The 16,845-nt window shown below is 37.1% G+C and overlaps 1 protein-coding gene across 1 annotated transcript in view; it reads right to left on the bottom strand.

Moving 5' to 3' along the window:
- Positions 1-16,845, bottom strand: part of LOC142353172 (uncharacterized) — a 393,253-nt gene that overhangs the window by 281,630 nt on the left and 94,778 nt on the right. The window lies entirely within an intron of this gene.

Genomic DNA, 16,845 nt, shown 5'->3' with positions numbered 1-16,845 from the left:
GAGCCATATTTGAGTCTCTACCGGTCTAATAAGATTTTCCTGTGTCTTCTTGTAGATAGCGATCTGGCAATCGAGGCCTCCGATTTGGAAGTATGAAAATTCTCAATGTCATTAGTTTTCCGTGGGCTTTAGTTTTAACCAAAACTGATAAAGGAGATAATACCATTATTTTGAGAAATATCTTGTCATGTATTGGTATTATAAACAAAAAGAGTGCTGGTGATATGATTAATAGTTATCCATTTTTGGTGAGTTCCGTCACTGGAGAAGGAATTGATTTGTTGAAGACGTTCATTTATTTCTCCATGGTGAAGAACGATATTGTCATAACTTCAGAGTCGTAACAAACAGCAACGATACTATTTTGTTGACGGGGAATCATTTGCAACGCTTGAAGGCTATTGCATGAGTAAAGAATTGTATACCAGTCAATTAGGCGGGTTGTATTATCCGTGCACTGTGTACGGTTTGGGTTGGGGGGTTTTCTTCAGCACTTTAAACCTCGAGATTACTGATGAAATTTTTCCAATTCTAAGACTTTAATTTAAATATGAAGATGTAAATATTCAAACTTTTTAATACAGAGTTAGAATTAATGATTGGAAATACAAGAAGTTTCAAAAGATAAGAAGATGAAAAGCGATTTAGAGAAAGGTATTTCAATTATATGAGGTTTAGTTTCGAATATGTTCTTTGGTTTCGGTCCTATCAATGGTTGATTATTCTTAGGTTATTTTTACTCATTTTCTTTAATCTCTTTGGATTTTCTCATAGTTTTTACCGCTCGGGTCCCTGTTAGTTAAACTAACAGATTAGAGGTTTACCTGCCTGACGAATCCCGTCAAGAAGCAAACATTCCTTGACGTCTCCCGTCAAGATGAAATTCCGTGATGATTCCCATCATTATTTTTGATGCTTTCTTTATATTGTTAAAATCGGGTTTACTCTTAGTAAGAATCTCTTTTTGTTCTCCCATTTATTGTTAAAATTTCGAATGGTGAGTTCAATTTGTTTTTATGAGCATGTCATACATCTATTTCTATGGTTTACTACACTGCCTCCCTGTTAGAAAATTTGAGTGTTCCACTTGCTCACAAGCAAGAGTTTCAAACGTCCATTTTCGAGGTCATATATTCTTGTTTTTCATTCCCGTACTTGTCATAAATATTACGGGCCTCCTCGTCTTCCTTAATTTTTTTTTCGCCTGAAGAATAATTTTGAAAAGGTCCTGCCGACCACCCTTGTCCGGATGGCAGAGCATTGACAACATTTTGAAGTGTTTCTGTATAGTGCTGTTCGTGGCGCCCTGTGGCAGGAATAGAAGCTCATAAATATTTGGAGGTTGACTGAACGGGCTCTGCGCGTTGATCGCCTCCAGCGTTCTCTGGATGACCTTCTTTGAGGTCTGCTCTGTTCTTACCCTACTCCTTAGCTTTCTGATATCTTCCTCGGCATTCTACAACTCCCGAGCTAAACACTCCTGCTCATCCAACAGAGCGATACGTTCTCTTGTCTTTGTTTCGGCTACATTCGTAACCTCCTCCAGCTCTTTCTTCAATATTTCAATCAGCCTCCTGCGGAACTCCCGCTGATTCCCAGTGCATTCAAGCGGTCGTTTGGTCTCAAGCAATTGGTCACTTAACCTTTGACTTTCAAGTTTTAACTGCCGGAGCTCCTCTTCGGGCCGAACCCCGGCAGTTCCCAGCATTTCGGTGTTGTCAATCTTTTTTTGCTGTTCCTCGTTTCTCGGTTGCATCTTATTTAACTCATAACACTAATTACAGCTCTATCCACTATTTTGGGTGGTTGCATCTGCGTCAATGGCACCACGTATATATTTTTTTGAGGGTACTCCAACAATCCGATACACTTGGTGCCTCACTATCGAGCAGACCTCGAACAACTCGGGTAGATAGTAGCAATAATCGCCAATTTTTGGTTCTGCCATTCCTACAAATCATACACTTAAATTAATCTAATGCGTCAATCTCAATTTCTGCCATATCGGGTACAGATTTAGACTTTTTTTGCTTTTATAACGAAAATGTTTATATTGCCAGCACGAGGTTCAACTTTCCTTTTTGTTAATTTTTGTTCCTTAGAAGGTTGCTTTAGATTATGAAAATAACCTAGTTAGTTTAATGGGTTGCAGTGCAATTACAGGATTAGTGCCACTGCGTAACATATCGATTGAAAGAAGCACACGTACAAAACAAAAATATGATTTGAGATCCAATAAAAATAGTCATCAAAGTGATGGTTATTTCCCTGGCCACATGCCAGATTTGTTTCACTTTACTACCCAAGTATTCAAAATTTAGCAATTCATGCCATTGGTGATTGTTTTTCAAGTCCGTGTTGAAATACTCTAAAGTCTCATGTTCATATAAACCTCGGTGTCCCAGGAAAAATTCTCTTCCTGTTATCGTTTTTCTCGAATGCCTTAATCTTTGGACCGTCTCTCCAGGTCTTTGTCATTGAAAACCCTTCCATTGGTGCAGAAGTTGACCAATTGAAGTTAACTCTTAAATTAGGCATTTCATTGGGTTTATCAATCAGTTGTTTTCGTCGGCCATATGTTATCCATAACCCATTCAGCAATTCAAGAGCGTTCGGGTGCTTGGGGTTGCAATTAATTAGTGTGAAATTTCTATATAACTATAGGGTTGATGTATCTAATTCCCTCTGAACTGTTGTCAGAAGACACCCTAATTGGTATTTCCTCGGTACAAAACTGGTTTTCGACATGTGCGATAACTTTAGCGCACATATGGACATAAAGTATTCCTCCCGCTCTTTCTGCGTGTAGAGCATTTTATTGATTTAGGAGCGTTTTATTGCCCAGTGTTTTTTTGATTTGGGAAAATTTGGTGTGAGTTTCTGTTAATTGGTGTCGTTAAAGTCATAGCTCTGTGCAGTTCTTCTATGTGACAATTTATTAACTCATTATCTTTGTCTCAGAGTTTCAAACATTCCTCGAAAACCCACACAAAAAGTTTGTCGAGTTTTATGTCACTGAGATCTGTCTCAGATATATCTGTTGGTGAAAAATTTTGTTCCATGGCCGTCAACGTTTCGTTTGTGTAAAACAAATTTCTGTGGTTTGTTTCGAAAAGCTAAAAATTGTGTATCTGTTTTGTCCTGTTTTTTAACTGAAAAACTAAATTGATTTTTGTCTAATTTGCTCGTCAAATACTTTTTGTTTCCAGCGCGGACTATTTTTGCTGTTATCGAGTCAAATTTAACTATCGTTAAGATATTTGGTTTTTGTCTTGGTCGAACAAATATTGTACTGAATCTATTGCAAATGTGTCTCTTTGCTATAACAAGGTCTGCTCCTGTTTCAGGGGGTCTTTAAAATATAACCATGTTCCTTCATTTGCTTCCCTAGTTTCGATGAACAAAGTCCCCATGAACATTTCAGCATTTATCATGATGTTGCTTTTCTGTGTTTGACCTTTTGGATTGATCCAATCTACGGTTTAGACATAATTCACTCCTTTCTCATCTCTGCCTTTCAGGAATGTTTTTTAATACCCTCTGAACAAACTCTGCGTCGGTTCGGCCAACATTATTCTCATTAAGGACTTCTTTAGGAGCATTGAATTCGAAGTCACCAAGACCCGGCAACCGCGCTTTGTGTCCCTGCCATAGGTTTTGGCAGACTGATTTCTTTATTGGGTAAAGCGTTGGAATCATTTGTGATTTTTCGTTTAAGTTGCGTTGTCATACCAACCACTTTTTTTCAGCACAACTACCGTATATGCAGTACTCTGTACATGCAGTATTTTAGTTTAATCATGCTGCTCTCGGCGTATATGAGTCCTCCTTTGTTTACCTGCTCCTCATTTAAATGTGACGTTTCGCATTTCGTCCGTTCCGTCGTGGCAAATTTTTGCGTTTGTATAATTTTCTCGAAGTCATGCCCCACAATCGCTAAAGATTGTGAACAACTCAGCATAGTAACCAAGTAGAGAAGCTTGCAGTACAGCTGTGTCCCTTTTGGTGAGTTGACCTCCTTCTGCATTTTGTCGTATCATCATTCAATTAAATACATAATTAACAAATTTTTCTGCTGAATCTTTATCCCGAACAAAAAATCTTTAACAAAAAATAGTCTTTCAATTTCCGTGGTTTTGTTATTCCCGGCGCACTTCTTGTATCGTCGTTTGCAAACATTGTGAGAGCTTGAACCTGTGGTTCTATTAGGAAATTCTTCTCCCTCGCTTTTTTTAGCTGTTTCCGACAAACTATCCCGTTTCTGTTGTGCGGCTATTTTTGGCACAGGTATCTTTGTGCTTTTACTTTTGTTGTTGTTGTTGGAAGTCATTGATCCGCTGATACTCCCACCTTTTCGTGTTTCAAAATCTTCCTCCTTAAATATTTTATTGTGAGTTCCACTACCAGTGTTAATCTGATTGGTATCCCCTTCAGGTGTAGTTTCTCTTTTTTCTGTGTCATCAACGTTTGGAGTGTGTACTTCAATTTCCACAAAATCATTGTCATCTCTAGAATCATTTTGAGTTTTGCTCAGTTCGATCTTTGCCTTCATAGATTCCTTACTATCGATATGAAGGCGCTTCTACTGTTGAAACGTTTGAACCTATCGTAATGGACTTTTTGTTGTTTTTTTAGTTTTCACATCTTCAATAACAGAATTGAGATCGTTAATTATTTCACGTATAGTTTGTGGCCCACTATAAAAAGATTGAAATTATTTTGTCTGACCGGTTTTTATGGTGGGGTTGAAAACCATGACTAAGTAACCTTCTTCGTATTGCGGTCCAAACGTGCTTGGGTTGTGGTAGGTTTTTTGTCGTTCTTGCTCCACGTCCATGCTTCCCCGTACCAGTTCATGGCACGACTGTAGTTTGTGTTTCAAGCAACCAACGTAATCGCTCAATTTTGGGTAAACTTTTGTTTATATTGTTTGATACATGCAATCAATTGGTAGAGCACAATGTCTTCCAAAAAGGAGGTAGAAAGGACTATACTTGGTCACAGAGTGGATTGATGATCTGTATGCCATCATTACTAGCGGAAGGTAATCACTCTATGTGTTGTGATGTTCACCAAAAACATATTTTGGAAGAGTCTCTTCAATTGTGCGATTGGTACGCTCTCATTGCGTTTCCGTGAGGATAAGCTGTTGTTGATGTCCTGTTAATTCCCAGCTGTTTGCACATGTTCTTAATAGGATTTGACATGAAATTACTGCCGTTGTCACTATGAAGATTTGCCGGACAACCAAAGCTTGAGACCCATACGTTCACAAAAGCTTTAGCTACCGTTGAAGCTTCTTCGTTGCTGATGGGAATTGCTTCCTACCACTGTAAACTGATCTCCGATTAATAAAATATACTTGCTTTCGCTTAACTCGGGTAAAGTTCCCATAATATCCAAAGCTACTTGCCAAAATGGGTGACTTGGCTTCCAAGTTGTCAGGCTGTGTATGTGCTTCTGGTGAGGTGACTTCTTCTGACTGCATACCTCGCAGGAACTTAACCAGTAATGGACATCTGTTCTTATCCCGAGCCAATAGAATCGTTCTTGCACACGATCAAATATCTTAGCCATACCGAAATGTCCACAATGTTCATGAAGGAAAGGTATAATTTCATGCAAAAGTGATCTTTGAATTACTATTTGCGTTAAATTGTTGAATTCGTCAATACGCTTGTTTCTTTTAATTAGAACATTTTCTATTCATAAGTTTTTGGAATCTGTCCAGTGTTTCCACAATTCTCTAGAAGCTCCTGCCATGGTTTTTCTTTGAGGTCGTTTCCCACTCTCAATCCAGTTTCTCGGTACAATAAGTTCAGCTGAATTTTTCTGATGTTCAACTAATTGTTCCACAGATTTCCCTAGCCAATGGACCAGATGTTTTTGTCTTCTACGTTTACTTGGTTTATTTGATCGGGATCGTTGTCTTCTTCAGTCTGTGGTACTCTCGACTGTACAGTCTGCATGAGGAATCTTCTTTCCAGCTTCGTATTTGATTTCAAAATCAAATTGTCTGTTTTTCTATCCATCTGGCTAACAATTCGTCTGGTTCCTTAAAACTATACAACCACGAGAGGGCTCTATGGTCGGTAACAATTAAAAACTCCCGGTAGATAATTTCTGAAGTGTTGAGTGAAATAGACTATCGCAAAATTTTGCGTTTTGTCGCTGAGTAGTTTCGCTGACTTTTACTGAGCGTTTTGCTGGCGTAAGCAGTCACTCTGTCACCCCATTGTTTTCATTGGGAAATAATTGTGCCAATGCCAAACAAAGAGGCGTCCGTGGTTAACGTTTAAGGGTCAGTGTCATTCGGATAAACCAAAATGGTTGCTTTCTGTAGTGCTTGTTTTAGTTGTTCAACAGCTGTTTCACACTCTTTGCTCCATGAAAATTGCTCCTTTTTGTTTAAGAGTTTATAAAGCGGCTCTGCTATTTTTCCAAAATCTTGTATGAACCTTCTGTAAAAACCAACTAGTCCCAAAATAGCTCGCAATTCTTTTATTGTTTTTGGGCTTTTCATTTTACTGACTGCCGGTACTTTTTGGATCCACTTCTACGTCTTTGTTTGATACAGTGTGTCCCAGGAAATGAATTTTTTCCTGAAAAACTTACATTTTGAGCCTTTTATTTCCAAACCAGCGTGATTAAGTCGTCCAAGTACTAGATCTAGACGGTTGAGATGCTCCTCAAAAGATCTACCAATGATGATTATGCCGTCCAGGTAAACTAACGCCACTTCATAGGAGAGCCTCGACATGATCAGTTCCATTAAATTCTCGAAAGACCCTGGCGCTGACGCCAAACCCATGGGCAGTCTCTTCCACTTGAACAGTCCCATTGGTGTTACAAAAGCTGTCACGTTTTGTGACTCTTAATCCAGTGCCATTTGAAAATATCCCGATGTCAAGTCGATATTCGAAAAGTAGCAATTTCCGTGTAGAGAGTCAAAAACGTTATTTGTTTTCGGTAGTGACCAACTGGTTTTTTCTATTTGTTTGTTCAGGCCTCTGTAATCCACAACCAGTCTGTAGCTGCCATGATTCTTTTTCACCAATATTGATGGTTCTGCCCAATACGAATGGGTTGGTTCTATTAATTTTGCATCCTCTAGATCTTCGACAATTTTTTTCATTGCTTTTCTTTTATCAAAGCTCCTAGTGCAATAATTTCTTCTGAACGGCTGTGTATCTTCGTTGAGTTTTATTTTGTGTTTCATTTTGTCACAATATCCTAAGGCGTTCGAGTTTCGGGAACACACTTGTTGATGTCTTATGAATAACTCTTTTACTTTTTCTTTTTGCTCTTCATTGAGAGTAGATCCCTCCAGGTTTGCGTGTTTTCTCATTTGAAATGGTTCCGATATTTTTGATTCGTTTTGATTTGAAAAATTCCATTCACAAATATGTTTGTTTTCCAGATAATTTCCCACTCTGTTGTTCTTATACACAGCTACTGGAGCGTCCGTTAGAATTAACACCTTTATCAACCTAGAACCATCTTTCATTGATATTATGCAAGCGGCTAGAAGCGAGCGTTTTCATTTCAAAATCTTAATTGCTTCCACTAATCCTTCCAATCCCGCAATTTCTCCGTTTTCGTCAGCTAACTTAATTCTCATTAGACATTCATTTTTACTTTGAATGTAAATGTTTTCTCCCGCAATTGCAAAGAATTGAACACCTCGCGTTTTCTCTGTTGTCAGCGGTATTGAAATTTCAAATTAACTACTATATAACTTCTCTTCGTGTTAGTTTATTACACTCTTACTTCCTTCAGGAAGTCAATTCTCAGCAGACACTCTATACCTTCATCTGCCGTTATCTTAAATTCCTGTTCAATCTCTGGTAGTCTTTGCTGCAACTGCACCCGAAGAGTTGCTCGTCCTATTATTTTAACAGCTCATTTTGCACATTTCCCGGTTTCCCCATTTTTTTTGTATGTGGACCAGCTCAAAAGCGATATACTACTTACACCGTCTATTAATCCAACGTATCTGCTTCCATGAGGTACAATTTCTGCATTTAAACATTTTATTGTATTTGTTGAACACACTAATTACATTGCAGTTCTCAGCCTGTTTCTTTTTGAAAGGGTGGTTTCATTTCAAGTGTTGGGAACTTCCACAGGAAACAATTTCGACAATTTCTCGATGTGTCCTTCTTGTCCACAGGCTCTGCACTTGAAAGCTTGTCTGTCGTTCCTCCTAGACGGTTCATCTCTTCCGAAAATCTGTCTCGGTGACTAGGTCCTGGCGTTGGAAATCGCCGCCGATCGTTGAACCCACGATCTTGTTACTGTCCTCTATCACGTCTGTCGTCACCCCACCGTCCCCGGGAACTGCTTCGCTCCCTATATTGGTTTCGACGGTTTTCTCGCTGTTTGTCATCTACTGACAATTGGTTCACAAGCTTGGTGACGGCCTCCACTAAATCTTTAATTTCATCCCGTCTATTTACCGCAACTTTTCTATGTTTGCTCTTCTATTCTTGTTACAGCTTCCAGATGCAGTGCTCCTTCCAAAACTTTCAATTTTCATATCCTTGTCGCCGATTTGCTTTCTGAGATCTAACCTCACCTGACTATGGTTGATTCCTTCTAGGAATCCTCTGAGAACCAGATGGTCTCTGATGTCATGCGTCTCCGTTGGACAAGCTTTCAAAGCCAACTGCTTTAAATCTCACAGAAAATCTGTCAGTTTTCCCCTGGTTGCTCTATGTGGCGAGCTAGCCGTCCCCGGAAAACGACCGGTTTTTCGCTATAGTGTTCTCGAAAAGCTTTAACGCATTCATTATATTTTTCTCTTGTAGCTTGCGGTTGAGTGCGATAGAACTCTATGGCAGATTTTTGTAGCCTAAGTGCAAAGTAATGCGGCCGTTCATCAACTTCGCGGGCCGGATCTCCTTCGGTTCCTTTCCACTTGTAGTTCCACTAATATTTCAAAATGCGTCAGTTAGCTTTCCAAGTCGTTTGAACCGGTAAACGCTTCCGGTAATAGCTTTTGAGAGGTCGAGCCCGTTGCCATTTTACTGTTCCCCTACTTGTATCGTACCCCTTTTGAAACTTTGTTTAGGTGTTGAAAATAATAGTCTCTATAAAATAATTACCAAGTCGCTCGTCACTGGAAGGTGTTTTCTCTTTTTACCTTTGAATTTCTATAAAATTTTGTTTATTTTACTTTTGAAAACTTTTGGTTATAAAACGTAACGCTTATTTTTATTTATGGTATTTCTTTTTCACATTTATGGTATTTCTAAAACTTCAAAGAAGTCTTAGTTTACAGTCTTTAAACTCCGATTTGTCCTGTTTTATTGATATTTTTATATTATTTGTTTTACTCTAATTGCGACAAGGATGATATTAGGTGCTTTACTTTTTTTTACTTTCTCCTTCTCATTGTTACCTGATCAACTTTTTTCGTTTTTTAATTAATGGTAGTTTCAGAATAAGTCAATATATAGCTTTCAGAGTTCAAACAACGCAATTGTTTTAATTGGTTGTACAACGCAAATATCCTGCAGTTTTTTTTCTTTTTTGGTTCCGATGGTTATGCCGCTCGTTATCTACCAGTCAGTTTAGCAACTAAGATCGAAAGAAATATTTCCTAGACTAACAAGATAAACTTAGTGGCGATCAGTTTCAATTATCAACGACAACTAGAGAAAACTCTTTATTTGTACCCACTTGGTGTGATTCGCTCTTTCCGCACAAGGAATTTTCTCTCTTCACCAACGAGTAAAAGAAAGACCCATGCGAGTAAATTATCACTTGTGAAAACTGATTTCCTGCGACTGATTCCGCTGTGACTTCTACAACTGACTTCCACAAAATTTGGTGGAAATTGGTGAATTGTTATCCCAAATCTTGTGTTTTGTGTATTGATCTCGAGAATAACTCGATTCTGGATTTCTCGAGTTAAAGTGCTTTTGGTTTGCGTCTTCCTGCCGACAAATTTGTTAAAGTTTTCAAAATTATAACTGTTTTAAAGTTTTCAAAATTATAACTGTTTTAAATCTGTCGCCAGTGTAATATCCGTGCACTGTGTACGGTTTGGGTTGGGGGTTTTCTTAAGCACGTTAAAGGTCGAGATTGCTGATGAAAATTTTCTAAGTCTAAGACTTTAGTTGAAGACTTTATGAAGATGGAAGTATTCAATTTAATTATGAAGATGTAAATATTCAAACGTTTTAATACAGAGTTAGAATTAATGATTGGAAATACAAGAAGTTTCAAAAGATAAGAAGATGAAAAGCGATTTAGAGAAAGGTATTTCAATTATATGAGGTTTAGTTTCGAATATGTTCTTTGGTTTCGGTCCTATCAATGGTTGATTATTCTTAGGTTATTTTTACCCATTTTCTTTAATCTCTTTGGATTTTCTCATAGTTTTTACCGCTCGGGTCCCTGTTAGTTAAACTAACAGATTAGAGGTTTACCGGCCTGACGAATCCCGTCAAGAAACAAACCTTCCTTGACGTCTCCCGTCAAGATGAAATTCCGTGATGATTCCATTCATTACTAATGATGCTTTCTTTATATTGTTAAAATCCAGTTTAATCTTAGTAACAGTCTCTCTTTGTTCTCCAATTTATTTTAAAAGTTTCGAATAGTGCGTTCAATATGTGTTTTGTGAGCATGTCATACATTGAGTGAGCATGATACACTGTTTGACAAGAATGATATTGTCATAACTTAAAGTGCTTTTTATTTGCGTCTTCCTACCGACAAATTTGTTAAAGTTTTCAAAATTATAACTGTTTTAAATCTCTGTCGCCAGTGTAATATCCTTGCACTGTGTACGGTTACGGTTTGGGTTGGGGGTTTTGTTAAGCACTTTAAAGGTCGAGATTGCTAATGAAAGTTTTCTAAGTCTAAGACTATAGTTGAAGACTTTATGAAGATGGAAATATTCAATTTAATTATGAAGATGTAAATATTCAAACGTTTTAATAAGGAGTTAGAATTAATGATTGGAAATACAAGAAGTTTCAAAAGATGAGAAGATGAAAAGCTAATTGGAGAAAGGCAGCTCAATTATGTGAGGTTTAGTTTCGAATATGGTCTTCGGTTTTGGTCCTATCAATGGTTGAATAATCTTAGGTTATTTTTACCCATTTTCTTTAATCTCTTTGGGATTTTGTCTTGGTTTTCTACCGCTCGGGTCCCTGTTAGTTAAACTAACAAATTGTAGGTTTACCTGCCTGACGAATCCCGTGGAGAAACAAACCTTCCTTGACGTCTCCTGTCAAGATGAAATTCCGTGATGATTTCATTCATTACTAATGATGCTTTCTTTATATTGTTAAAATCCGGTTTACTCTTAGTAACAATCTCTTTTTGTTCTCCAATTTAATGTAAAAATTTCGAATAGTGCGTTCAATATGTGTTTTGTGAGCATGTCATACATTGAGTGAGCATGATACACTGATTGACAAGAATGATATTGTCATAACTTCAGAGTCGTAACAAACAGCAATGATACTATATTGACGACGGGGAATCATTTGCAACGCTTGAAGGCTATTGCATGAGTTAAGAACTGTATACCAGTCAAATAGGCGGGTGTTCAGCCATTTACTTTATACCAGATTGGAGATTATGGACTACAAAGCCAGTCAAATATATCGGATACAATTGGAATCGTAATCACACTGAAATTAATGCGTCATTAACTCTGCGAAATATACTGGCTTTTTTGTTTCAGAACAAGGAAGCTCAGTAATGAGAAGAATTTTCCGACACCTCTTTGATCATTTGTTCTTCATCTATGCTGATGCACATGAAGCTGTGCAATTGGAATACAGATATTTTAACTCAACGCATCATTTACTGTTTGCCTTGCTTCTAAAATTAGAAAAAATTAGAAAAGTACTCTGGCGCAAAAGCAAACATGAAAAGTAGATTCTATGCAGAGAAAGTGCAGAATTTTAAACTGGTGACCAATTTTTCGATTAGAGATCTTTAGTTCAAAAATCTTTTAGTTGTGGAAGAAAGTATCAACTAAATCAGTATTAATTATAAGTTCTCTACACGATAGGCCACCATAATGCTTAGAGAAATGGGCCCTGATTTTTTTTGAAACTTTAGATTATTACTATCCGGATTAGATTTGATAAAATCATTCCCTGGTTCTATAGCTCTGGCGAAAAAGCTCTTTTCAAGCTAATATGATTAATATTTGACTTCGGAATAAAGCGTTTGTTCCTGGTTTTTTTTGGTACTGCAATGGAGGAAACACTAATTCTATGAAAGCTTGAGCTCCATTCGATTAAACGTTGTGCAATTATATGGCTTGTTGAACCCTCAAAAGGTATTGAAATGCAAGCGTTTTATACTGTAACTTTGAATCATGAAATGTCATATTTTTTTTGTTGGAGGAAGGCTTTTCTGCCCAGTTTAATTGTTTCTCAAGTTCAATTAGGAGAGAACGCTTTATGCCACCGAATAGGACAGTACCATCGTAAAAATGAGCAAGAGCTAGTGCGTTCATATGCATTTTTTTCTGGCTTGTATGAACTTTGAAAGAGCTCTTGATATAGTATAAACGCCTTTTAATCCGCACGCAACATTTCGCAGGACATTTTCCACTTCCTCTTGGTATTTCAGTTTTTTTCTAAGGAAACTCCCAAGTGTTTCACTGCTTTTTTCATTGCCAAATTTCCGCCAGAAACAATTATAGAGCATGTGGTGGTTAAATAATTTTGACTTTTTGTTTTTGATTTGTTCAGATTTAAACTATTTCTATCAAATAGATTTAAATCCTAAAGGTTTCTGTTTGCTATGTAAAGATCAATATTGGTGTTGTTGATTAAAGAATCTGTGTTTTGATCAACGTTGAATTGAGTATTGATGTGGTTACTCAAAATTTTGCCGTGAAAATTGAAAGGCGAAGGCCCAAGCACAAATCCCTGCGGGCCACCATGGTAAAGTTCAATCCGGTCTGATTCGGTTGCTCGCCAAATGTTTCTGCAGTCGTTGAGTAAATGCCTTTGTCAATTGGAAAGCGCTGCTTTCAAAGCCCAATGAATGCATTTTCTGGTACAGTATATCCTTTTTGATTTAGATAGATCTAGCAAAGCAGTTGAGACAAGATCTTTTTCAATTTTAGAGCATACAGTCTGTGCAGACAAGAGCATCTTGTTTTGAAAAGGATCTAAAACCAAATTGCCGTTGCGATAAGATATCGTTTTGGTTGAAATGTTATTCGGCTGCAAATCAGCTTTTCTAAAACTCTGGAGGGTGCGCTTGTTACAGATTGTGCTTTAGTTTGCAGTATTGTCTTGCTCTCCTTCCTTATCATCTGAGTAAACAAATGCTGGTTAAGAAGCATGGAAATTTGTACCAGTAACTTCGAACCATCATTTAGTGCCCAGGCCGGAGTTGTTGAAGGGCCACGTGAATTGTTAGTTTAAAGCGATCGGACAACGCTATGTTCTTCTTGCTAAGTAGGAAACCTAAAGAAGAACTTCCTCTTGGTCTCTAACCTCATTTCACAATTCTTTATTTTGCATTTGTTTTTGCATTTGTTTTTCGGCAAAGTTTCGAAAACTGATAGTTAAATAGATTAGCTATTTCCCTGGGATTTGTGAAATAACCATCAAAAGAATTTTTAATTTTTCTACCAGCTGCATATCTTGCTTTTCGTTTGTAATGTCAGTAATGAAAATCTCTTTTGGTATTTTGTTGTTTTATTGAACAATTATGGATCGAAGTTTTGAGATAGGAGTGATAACTTAGGTTTGTCTGTACGTATATGATATTTCTTTCGTCGGGCGCAACTATTGATGGCCTTGTATGTGTTTTTACGAAATTCTTGAAACATAGATTCTAGACCATCAAAATGAATGTTTAACGGGTTAGTTGCAATAGATTGTAATGGTAAAGTGTTTGTTAAAAATTTGTCTTATCAAATCTAGTTTGTTTTACTCGCTTACGCTTTTCTCCTTATCGCTTCGGCCAGTATAACAAAAGTCGCGAACTGATTTGTTCTTAGACCTGATACAAAGTTGTGATATTGGGGCTCTCTCTCTATCTATCTATCAATCTCTCTCTCTCTCTCTTTAAACTTGAAGAATCAGTAAAAGACTGTTTCCAGTTTCTCACGTGGTTGTTAACTTGCAAAACTCTAATTTATTTTGAGTCAAATTTATATCTAATGACTTTTTTATTTACCATGCAGATAGTTAATGTTCTCAATGGTGGTTTGATCTGTTGAAAGTAACGACTCTAGAAAAAGGCCACTGAATTTTTCTTTGTATTATACCCTAATCATACAATGAACGTATCCGGCTACTGAATTTCTCTTTGTTTTATACCCGAATCTTACAATGAACGTATCCATCGATCTGGTCTTGCACTTAACCCAAATATTTTTGAAATTTTAGGAACATCTTTTATGGAAACAGCGCGCCGAAGCGTGGCATTGAAAGCAGAAAATGGAATTGATAAACAACGCCTCCGCACTTTTTGTTTTGCTTATAGCTCTTGACTGATGTAAATGATTCGGAATCAATTTGCCAGAAGTCGTGGTTATCGTCCAGTGTGAGCTAGGTCTCACGAAGATCGTCCACAGTATTTGGCCCAGTCTCCAGATTAGCTGTTTTAATTTGTTACGTTGTCTCTTAACCATGCTAGAACAGTTTAGATGTCAGAACTTAATGTTAATTGGAACGGATTTAGTTAAGTTAGTAGTTTTCTCCTGGCTCAGTGTCTTTGGACCTGGATGTTTCTCAATACCTTTGGAATGATCTGTGTTTTGCTAATGGTCCATGACGAGAATATTACTCTTCGGAAATATACAAAATGGAACAATATCATGGAGAGAAGCAGTGTTTCGCATGGAAGAACAGCTGCCTAGAACTTTTTTTTAGTTTTTGTGATAGTGGTAATTGTAGTTATCTCGAGGGAATTCACTTTCAAACTTGAAATACGTAGTTTTGTCTTTAATGTGGCTGAAACTGTTGATAGACGCCAGTTTGATGTCTTTTAGCATTGACGGCACTATAATCTAGCTCTTTTATGGTATGTGACGATGTGACTGCTGTTGGTTTCGAAAGGCTGGAAATGTTTGAACCTCTTTTGGAGCTACTAAAACAATTCCTGTGGAAAGTCAGTAATACAGAGAGCAGCTATTTTTTTTCAAAATGGATGCAATTCGTGAAGTTCATTTTTTTTCGATTCTCGTATTTCTTATGCAAGTTGATTCAATTATTTGCGTGATTTTCAGGTCTCTTCCGAAGTGGAATCTCACAGGCTTCACCGTATCGGGATCAATTTTATTGCAACAAAGCTTAAATAATTCGCGAAAATGTCAGCATTTTTGGTTGATTTCAATGACATTTTTTGTGCCATCTTGAATTATCAGAATTATGTCCTTGGGAGGTGTTGCGTCTAACTCTAATTTTGCAATAATTCTAATATCAATAGGTAAATTTTTGGTTGCGGATTTAGAGGAATTTTCTTAAATACTCTAACCGTTTCGGCGGATAAACTCTTTTTTGACGATGATACGCTGTTATTGCCATTGAAGTCATCTGTTGATGTAAATAAACTTTTCTGTTTCATCTATCTTTTTTTCAAATGAACTTTAATTTCCCCCATATGGTCTTTGGATAGACTCATCTAGGCTTCTTGAGACAAGTTTTTAAAGGAACAAGGTAGATTCAATTCAAGATATAGTTTTAGTTTTGATGAAGATAACTTTATGACGTAGACAACGTGTTTTTTTTTACGTTCAAAGTTGATAGACAGTGTTTTCTTAGCTGTTATGGGTCATATGATTTTGAAGATTACCGGCCGTATAGCTTGAAGTATCCTTTTGTCATGCCAATATTTACCGGCGGGACTCATCACTGTTTTAAAAATTGTTTTGATAACTTTGGTCTGACTTTTTGTGAGAACTCATGTACCTTACATGATCCCTTGTTATTGGACGAAGAGAACAATGAGTAATTCGATTACAAGCAGGATATCGACTGTCACTTTCTACATGTTGCCTATTTCCCCCATGAATGGGCATGTATTATAAGCTGCGCCGTAAAAAAGCTTTTGCAAGAGAAAACTAGACGAATAGGGCGTCATCAGTAAGCATGGCAAATAACGCTTTTGCTGCGGAGTTACAACTTTAACCACGTATTTTTATAGGGTGTTATCAGCCTAATAAACAGTTGTTTGTAATAGTTTTAATTTGTTAAAATTGATAATTTCATCATGAGGAACATTTTGTTACTTAAAAACTGATAATGCTGAAAACTTCTGATAAATAATTGAAATGATGTTATACCTTAATACGAAACCTGCTTCAAGCAACTATCAAGTTTGATCTGACAATAGGAAATATTCAGAGGAAAAATGTATTAACGAACAGCACGACCTGAGCAGTAGATGAGCGATAATGACTGTTTTGGTAAACAACGGGTCAACTGCACTTCTCTTTATTTGCGATACAAGTAGGAGAAAGCATCTACGTCGTTTACCGAATAATTTAATTGGTCAGCATGTGCATTCTCATCTTCAGTGTTCTTGTTCAATACTTGAGTAAACAGATTTTCGGCGATTCTAGTGAGTTTATTTACGAATTGGTTTACGTTTGAGTCCCCCGTTTATGAAAACAATTTAAGGTGTTTGCTCTGTCCTCATTCCCCTCAGAGAACCACAAACAAGTTTTTGTAGAAGAGCTTTGTGAAAAATATACCTTTATTAGCTAGTGCCTGTTTAATTGCTCTCAAGCAAAGTCCTGCTTGTCTTTCTACGACTCGAAAAGGAATATTGGTATTCTCCGTAGTTTTTTCAGCTGAAGCAAGCTTGTTCATGACGAGTTTCGACTTCTTGTTTTCCAAAATTGAA

This window comes from Convolutriloba macropyga, chromosome 14 (assembly GCF_964194025.1).
Source record: "Convolutriloba macropyga chromosome 14, txConMacr16.3, whole genome shotgun sequence".
Classification (NCBI taxonomy): domain Eukaryota; kingdom Metazoa; phylum Xenacoelomorpha; order Acoela; family Convolutidae; genus Convolutriloba; species Convolutriloba macropyga.
The sequence above is the reverse complement of the archived record's forward strand: the minus strand, read 5'-3'. Positions and strand labels throughout refer to the sequence as shown.